Genomic DNA, 9,049 nt, shown 5'->3' on the forward strand with positions numbered 1-9,049 from the left:
ACATGGACGTGCCAAAGACGGGGTTTAGAACTCAGACGAGAAGTCTCGGGGTATTAAAACGTTGAATTCTAAAAAATAATCTAAATAATAATAAATCGTTAAAACGAACGGAATAAACGTAATTTCGTAGCCAATTGATTCAAAACCAAACGTAAGATATCCACCGCTAGTCACTGGCAGGCAGGAACTGGCGGGTTTTATGCAAGTTGGCGAAAACGAAGTTATTAGAATTTAATTCGAATCGGGATGTAAAGAAAGCGAAAAGGTACAATAGATTAAAATGAAAATAACATAAAACGTTAAAATGTCCTAACTAAGTATGCTAGCTAACCTTCGTAACAAAATCGTACAGTCGTGTCGATTATCGTGCGAGCGTACATGTAACGACGAAGTTACTTCGAAGACGGCGTACGAACGAATAATCCTGTCTTTGAGTAAAATCCTTCGTTCCTGCCCGCTCGAGGCTTAAAACGCGCTCAAGCGGTGAACTTTAGTACTACTAGATAACAGCTGATCGCAAATTCACTTGTTGAGCTGGTCTAGTTTCGTCTGTCGTCTGTCAACAAATAAACACCAGTTTGGGGTTATGTCGTCGTCGGCGTTAAATACCTGTAAAATCGGCCGGTTTAACTTAATTATGTGAAACGAAGTGCTATTACAAATAAATATGTAGTTGTGGATGTGTTTGTGTACTTCACTGTGAATAAAAATAGGCCTACGTTCTTTGGCCCATAGCCCAAGCTATGGCCAACACATAGGCCTCGGAGTAGGCTATTGTGGTTAAAAATCGGGTAAGTTCTGATGTTCATTTATTCGTAGTACGTTTTTACCCCCTTTAAAATTTGGCACCTTACAACACTGATGAAATCGGGGAAGTTTTTAACTAAAAAAGATCCACCAATACGATTTTAATACTGTTTAAAGGCTCTTCCAAAGTATGGGAAATATTTTATTCGTTGAATGATCAACCATATTTGGTAACTAACGCAATTAATATCATTATTGTTTTTACACTTATTTACTCTTTAAACAATGTTAAATGCTCAAAATATGTATAATTTTACTCAATTTATCGCAGTTAGATGAATTAGCGTAAGCCTTGAAAGTAACCGTCGATTTCGACGGGTTTCACCTAGTAAAATATATTGTGGTAATAAAGAAGAACCAAGAATACTTAAATTTTTCACTGGAACTTTAAAAAACACTGGTAGGTAACTTTAAAACCTGTAAACCCTTTTTTCTTAAATCGAGAACACAGAATTATTGTTTATTTGAAGTTACAATCTCTTTCTCTCTGTAATAAATTCCACAACTCAATGCAAAGAAAACCATTGATTATGGTTTGCTTAATTCATTGAGGTACGAACTATGAAAACATGTAAAAATTGAATTTAGAACAGAACTTAAACATAATATAGTTCCAACAAAAACGCTATGGGAATGTATTTAATTTTTTTAGGACCATTGCAGATAGCGCAACAAAACTTTTCAGATAAGTAACAAACCTAAAAATCTATTTTTTATACAAATAGATTAGGAATACACGTTTTCCGTCATGCTGGGGACGTCCAAGCAAGAGGAGTGATAAGGAAAATCTTAAATGAGAGCATAGACCGATGGTGGCGTATCACATAGGTACAAAATTATTAACCATTAACCATTGGCCATTAACCATTGGGAAAAAAACACAGTGCCACAAACCCTATAGCAAAAGGTTCAACCTAGACAAAATGCTGATCCGCTTTAAATTGTTTTTTTTTTTAGCAAATTCAGTATGTCAAGCTTGAGAGTATGATATAGAGGTAACCCAAAATGAGACAGGCACAAGGCAATATGCGCTATAGGAGACTACCAGTGTACTATGTAGTTGTAGTAGCTTTAGCTATATATTAAATCTAGCATGTATATACAGGGTGAATAAAAAGTCAAGTCCCCCCCCTCTAATATTTTTCCAAGTAAATATACAGAGATATCCTTTTGGTAGTTGAGCAATCTTAGCAGGAAGTTTCATTTTATCATTTTGAAATATTTGAGTGTCCTCCCAAAAGGGGGGATTTGGGGGGCAACTCAAATATTTTAAACGTAAACCCCCTTCAAGTGACACCTCATTTTGAAGTGTTTACAAAAAATTAAAGAATGGTGAAAACTAGAGGTCGCTATCTCTTCTCTATCCAAAATGGTAGCCCGTCAAATGTTGTGGAAAATCAATGGTAAAATTGTAAATATTGGTTGCCATTTTGGATAGAGAAGAGATAGCGAGCTCTGGTTTTCACCATTCTTTAAGTTTTTTCAATCACTTCAAAATGAGGTGTCACTTGAAGGGGAATTACATTTAAAATTTTTGAGTGTCCCCTGAAAGGGGGAATAGTTATTATACATCGATGGGGGGAATTCGGGGGACAACTAAAAATGTTTCAATAGAAACCCCTATCAAGTGACACCTCATTTTGAAGTGCTTAAACAAACTTAAAGAATGGTGAAAACCAGATCTCGCTATCTCTTCTCTATCCAAAATGACAACCAATATTAACAATTTTACCATTGATTTTCCACAACATTTGACGGGCTACCATTTTGGATAGAGAAGAGATAGTGACCTCTAGTTTTCACCATTCTTTAATTTTTTGTAAACACTTTAAAATGAGGTGTCACTTGAAGAGGGTTTACATTTAAAATATTTGAGTTGCCCCCCAAATCCCCCCTTTTGGGGGGACACTTAAAAATTTCGAAATGATAAAATGAAACTTCCTGCTAAGATTGCTCGACCACCAAAAGGATATCTCTGTATATTTACTTGGAAAAATATTAGAGGGGGGGGGGGGTCTTGACTTTTTATTCACCCTGTATATTAAATCTAGTTACCCAATAAATGGTTTCTACATTACAAAGGAGCCTCTACATTTCTGATTTGTAATACTAAATGAGGTGAACATAATACAGTAAGTAACACGAAAAATCATGAAATTAATCTTCTACTGTCTGAAAACATTTTTTTTCAAACGTGTTCCCATTTATTCTTATTTGACTATAAAACATTATCCATAATGTTTAAATGTTTGTAAACGCCTATTTACAGGACTAGTAAGTGACATAAGTGTGACCATATACAGTATACTAATAATGAGAATAAGGCACTATTTTGTTTATTTGTTGTTAGTGGTGTATTTCACTTATGAATATTCGATATTCCCTTTCCCGATGAATCAATATTACATTAATATGACATTAAACACATACGAAATATGATGGAGGTTTGTGATATAATGTTCCTATAATTCAAATATCAATTAATTGCACGATACATCCATATTCTAAACACAGGTTTCTATCGCAAACTGGGTCCCGTACTGTGCTGCTCCTACAGCCAGCGGAGAACCCAAGAACTACCAACCACACTAGCGCTCCCGTTTAGCGGCTGCAAATAGTGGTACTAGCATGAACTGCTACACTAGCGCTCTCGTTTAGCAGCAGCAAGTAGTGGTACTATCAGGAACTGCTACACTAGCGCTCTCGTTTAATGGCGGCAAGTAGTGGCACTACCAAGAACTGCTAAACTAGCGCTCTCGTTTAGCAGCTGCAAATAGAGGTACTATCAGACAACAGCAGCAACTGAGCATTGGCCAGACATAGATAACCCCTATTATATGCCGAACATTAACTAAATTAATAGTTATTGTTAATGGTAAGCGGTTTGAACGCGTCTGGCGCCTAGATAACCTCCAACTACTGACTTGCACATATCTAACGGCGCCTGTTTTATTTACTTCAGGAATTCCACACTATTTATTTTGTCCTTTAGATAACGGTCTAGTAGGCTAGACTAGGTGATAAGATGTCTCGCACAGTAATGTAATTACCCGTTATGATGTTTCGACAAATTTATCACTTAACTTACACGTTTGCAACTTAGTTAACGATTAATTTAACTCTTAAATAAGTAGGTACAAATTCATGCGGAAAATTAGGTAGGCTTACCAATAATCATGTACCAAACGAGTAAAGCTTATAAAAAATTAGTTAAAAAATATATACTTTAATTTAGAAAAAAAAATGTATTCAAGCAGAAAATTTAATCAACTTGGAGGGCTCCTGACTTTATCATTTATTATTCCTAAGCACAATTCTACAAGAAAATGCACAGATCTCTAATTGGTATTACCAGTGGAATATTTAATATTGGCTAATTTGCAACATCAAAGTTTGTTTTCAAAAAGGATTTTTATTTCGTATAATATAAGAAATAAAAATCCTTCTAACATAACGTAATCTAGCGTAACCTTATAACACTGTGTGGCCTGGAATGTATTAAATGTTGTTTTTGTGTATTGAATTTGTGTTAAGTATATGACCGAGATGCAAAAATTTAATTTATAAAAACTATAGGCCCTAATTTTCAAACTCAGATATGCAAGTATATATTAGATATGTAGTTAGTCGATACATGTAGTTAATTTTAATTTTCGATCTAATTCATCCCACCAAGAATAATTACGTATAAAAATAACTTGTTCGTTTACAAGAATACAAAAAAAAATTGAATCCTTTATTTTGTTACAAGAAAGGTACATGTTATGATAACTAACATTTGTCATGTCATGAAGATTTAAATGAAAATAATACAGTAGAGTAGTTGGTTACAACAACGGAAATTTGAAACACGTCTTTATGCAACCAGGACCAAACTTAGTTATTTCTTTGCACGCGGCAGAAATAATTTAAACAACTCCTTTCAAATGTCAAGTCCTGTATTATTTTACAACAGAGTTCCAATCACATATTCACAAAATGTATGAATTTAATTCGAAAGCTAATGCAGTAATTATTATTTATGCACATTTGACACTCCACACTAAAATCCAAACTAGAACTTAAAACAAACTTATGTTTATTATAACTTGAACGTAAATAAGACGTGTACAAATAAATCATTTACAAGTCAACTATAAGTGTGCATTACATTACTAAACAAATTGAATACACAGATACTGCACAGTGAACTGTTAAACATAAACGCGTTGACTATTGATTATATACACTTTCCAAGTAATAGGCAAACAAATTATTGACTGCTAACTAGCAATCGATATTTAACTAGCATGAATACAAATGTAAAATTGATTTCAAAAGGTTCTAAACATCAAAACATTATAAAATCATGTAAAAAAAATGCTAAACTAAGTTTAAACACATTATTGACGATTTTACTCCCTTTCTTTGGGTTTGGAATAACACGTTTTTGAAAGTTGAACACGTACCACACCACCAACTTAAGTTGAAATTTTGCAATACATATTTATAAAACTAACTAGGGCCTAGTCTAATGAATAAAGGTAATTCAAGGAACTAAAATTGCCGTAGACGTGTTGTAGAAACGAAGACGTGAAGTTCTTGAAGAACTGATAACAAAATTAGCTTTCATTATGATCTCAGATTTTAAATAACTCTGGAAGATCACAATGAAAACCAGTTCTGCGTTTCAAGAGAAGGCTCGCCGAGGCAGTTGTACACTCATGGGAGGAAGTTCTGCTTCGGAATCTTGACATCCTATCTTGCGGCCTCAGTTTAGTATAGCATAACTTATCTAAACTATGACTCTTATTTTTAGATATATTAAAATGTAATACAGCGTTAGAAGCACCTAAATATTTTAATTGTTCACAGGTACTTACGTACTTATACCCTAACTCAATTAAAATTTCACTTAGGAACTTAAGATTTTGGTATTATAAACCATGGAGTATTGGAATAACCCAAAGTAGTAATAAAAAAGAAACTACAGGTAAAAAGGACACGCTATGAGGTTATGTTTGTCAGAAACAGAATTATTCCATGATTGTCATAATGGCAAGGAACAATTCCTGGTTTTCACGAACCTTTATTTGTAACCTACTTTTTGTAGTCAACAAGTGGTTTTAATTTTGTTCCTCACGTTATATAGCATTACGTACTGAATGATGGTGTATTTCTTTTGGATTATAAGATAGCTTAATATAATACTAAAATTAAAACATGCCGCAATATAGTTAACATCTAAAAAATAAATTGAGCTTTACTTGTTTAACTATACTTTGACTGTTACATTTTTTCGATCAGTAACCTTGGACATTTAAATTGCTTAATTCAAAACATAGGCAAAAACTTTGTTTTAAACTCTTGATTCTGTGAGGCAAGCTGACAACGGGGGTATCACAAGTGTGATGGAACAGCCGGCGACTTCCGGGTTTTGAGCAAACAATTGCACACAACCACACAAACGTGTAGAGGCACTGTATTGTAACGAATACTGTATCCACGCATTTATAATTCATAATAATCGTGACCAAAGATAATTGATAATTTCAAGTATCGAAAACCACTTTAGTAAACAAACTCACAACAGAACACTGAATTATCCTCTAGATTATTATTTTTATCCTCGAAGATTTTCCAGAACACCTTGATACCTATTGTCGTTGGGTGTTTGTAGGACGAACCATACAAGAAGTGGACTTTGCTCAAATGTTATCATTTTGATTTAAGGGTGGAAAAAGTAGCCCGAATACTCAAGGTTGAAATGGGGAATGATTTGACATGAATCACATTGTAGATGATTGACCTCTAAATGGATTTATATATGATTGCCCAGTCTTCCGAGCATGGAAAAACTAGACAATAAATGGCACCTTTTATTTAACTTTAACATAAAGAGACAGCCTTCTTATTTATATGATGCTTTGTTCAAGACAAATTAACACTAGTAAATTGGGTTTAAATAGTTTTTTGCTTGAATTATCTCTGATAGCTGATAGATACTTAATAATGTTTAGTCATTCGGATAGCTTATTGTAACAAAAGGAAATCTGTGATTTCGTATGCAAGATACACGTTATTTAGATACAATGACTTTGAAAAACATAGATAAACGTATTAAGTAGGGTTACTGCTAATTTAAAACACTGTTATGTAAATCATTGGCTACAATTTTCTTTTTTCTCACAGCGAAATGATTATAAAGTCAATGTTATTATATTCAACTAAACTTTGAGGAAACCCAGCTTAGAGCAATGAGAAACACATTTAACTAACCTTAATGTTAATACCTTAAACTAAATATACCTACATACAGTAGAGCATTTCTGTGATTCAATTATAATAATTCTGTTTTGGACAAAAATGCCATTACGTACATTTGCAAAGTAAATACTGTAGTAATTAACTAGATAAGTACATTAATTCGTTGACGAACACCTATCATATAGTTATTGTAAAAATATTTTAATTTATCATACATTCCTTCTGCCTTTAATTTTATTGTGTCAAGCACTTCGGTTGGTTCTACAATCTAGTTGGCAAAATCTTTGATACATATTTTAAGAAAGATAAATTAATCAAATTCTTCGACACTACTAACACAAATACAGTTTTTCATCAATGTAAAACAACATCTTCTTCTTCTTTACAAGAGGGTAAAATTATTAGGCCTATAGGAAACCGTGGCAAATTTAATAAACAATCCTTTACGTGTACAAACAAAATAGGTCTATGAGAATACAAAGTAAATTTTAGAGCATTTTGATGGAATGTATTGTACTTACAATTTATTGGTCCAACAATAGGCCTAACTTCTTATTGGAAAACCACTGGAAAATCATTGGAGCTTACTTTTTTATAAAAAAAAACTTCTGACTCTTGATAGAAAGCATCTCCTCATCACATTATAAGTTAAATCAGCCCGATTTCCTACACCAGTTTTTAATGTATACAAACGTTAATAGAACATTGGATAGTTTTGTTTGGAAAATATATTATATTCCAAATGCAATTATTAAGTTTATAGTTCAACTTCAAAAGTTTATTTTTAGTAATATGTAACACGAAAAATACATACTCGTAAAATAAAACATTTTATTTTACAAATTTAAAAGGAAATGGTTAAATACCTAAAGAGATACACGCAAATTACACAAGCGCGATAAGAGCGCGGGTATTTAAAAATTAAATGGTATCGGGCATTTAAACTGCGATAACGGCATTTAACCGAGTTAAAACCCAGCACAACTCCACCGCATTATAACTGAGGGGCAAAGTACTCGTGGAAAATGTAAAAATAAGTTATCATCGGGTTAAATGACAAGAGTTAACCAGGGTAAGGGCAAAGGGCGAAGGAAATGAAAACCCGTGCAAAAACCGTGGCCGCCCGAGAGTCGAGCGGTGCTACCGCCTAGCGGCAAAACCGCCAACCACTCACTTTATTAATGCAAGAGCAAAAGGAAGGCATTTTCACACGGCCGCTTCCCACAGGAATTCGACTCGAAATGTCGATACGCAAGTGGGATTTCGGGGTGTGTTTCGGCTGAGTACTTTTGATCGACGAATCTACGCACTTTTAGGACTCGCTGGAGTAAAACGTAGGAGTAGAAATTAGATTTCCAAAAAAGGGCTGGTCTCGGCGTAGGCTGGGCACATTCCTTTCCCACGGTCACTCGCGACTCTGCAGTCGGCACACGACACTGTCCACAGTCGCGGACCTGCACTCCGCAGTCTTCTGTGATGGATATTTGTACACTGTTGCGGTGAGTGTCTGGTAGGTTACCCACATATCCCAGGGGCCCCACACACGCACTACACCTGACACTGTCACTGAGTCGCCAGTCGAAACGACACCGACACAATCCACGACTGTTCGACATCTTCGTACACTCGACACGACGGTCGCACCTCGCAACACTAACGCGTAATCGCAACTCAATTAAATCATCACCGTCGAAGGATTCGCGAACGCGGTACAACTGGCGAGAACTGGCGAGCGACTGAGTGAAGTGAAGACGGGAAGAGGCAGGGGGACGGGGAGGGGGCATTCCGCCGCTTCCCCCACCCCACCACCACCGGCGCTTCATTGACACTGCGGTGACGTCACTCATTCTCTCCCCCCTCCCCGACGCCCTCCCGACGTTGACCTAGATGATTTGGGGGGTGGAATTCCACGCCGAATAACGAAAATTGGTGCATTCGAGCAACGGTACGGGCCGAGGCCGTCGCCGCCGCATCCGGGTGTCGTCCGGACAGTTCG

This window comes from Macrosteles quadrilineatus, unplaced genomic scaffold (assembly GCF_028750875.1).
Source record: "Macrosteles quadrilineatus isolate MER2022 unplaced genomic scaffold, UCM_ALF_1.0 Scaffold_9__3_contigs__length_116548681, whole genome shotgun sequence".
NCBI classification, from domain to species: domain Eukaryota; kingdom Metazoa; phylum Arthropoda; class Insecta; order Hemiptera; family Cicadellidae; genus Macrosteles; species Macrosteles quadrilineatus.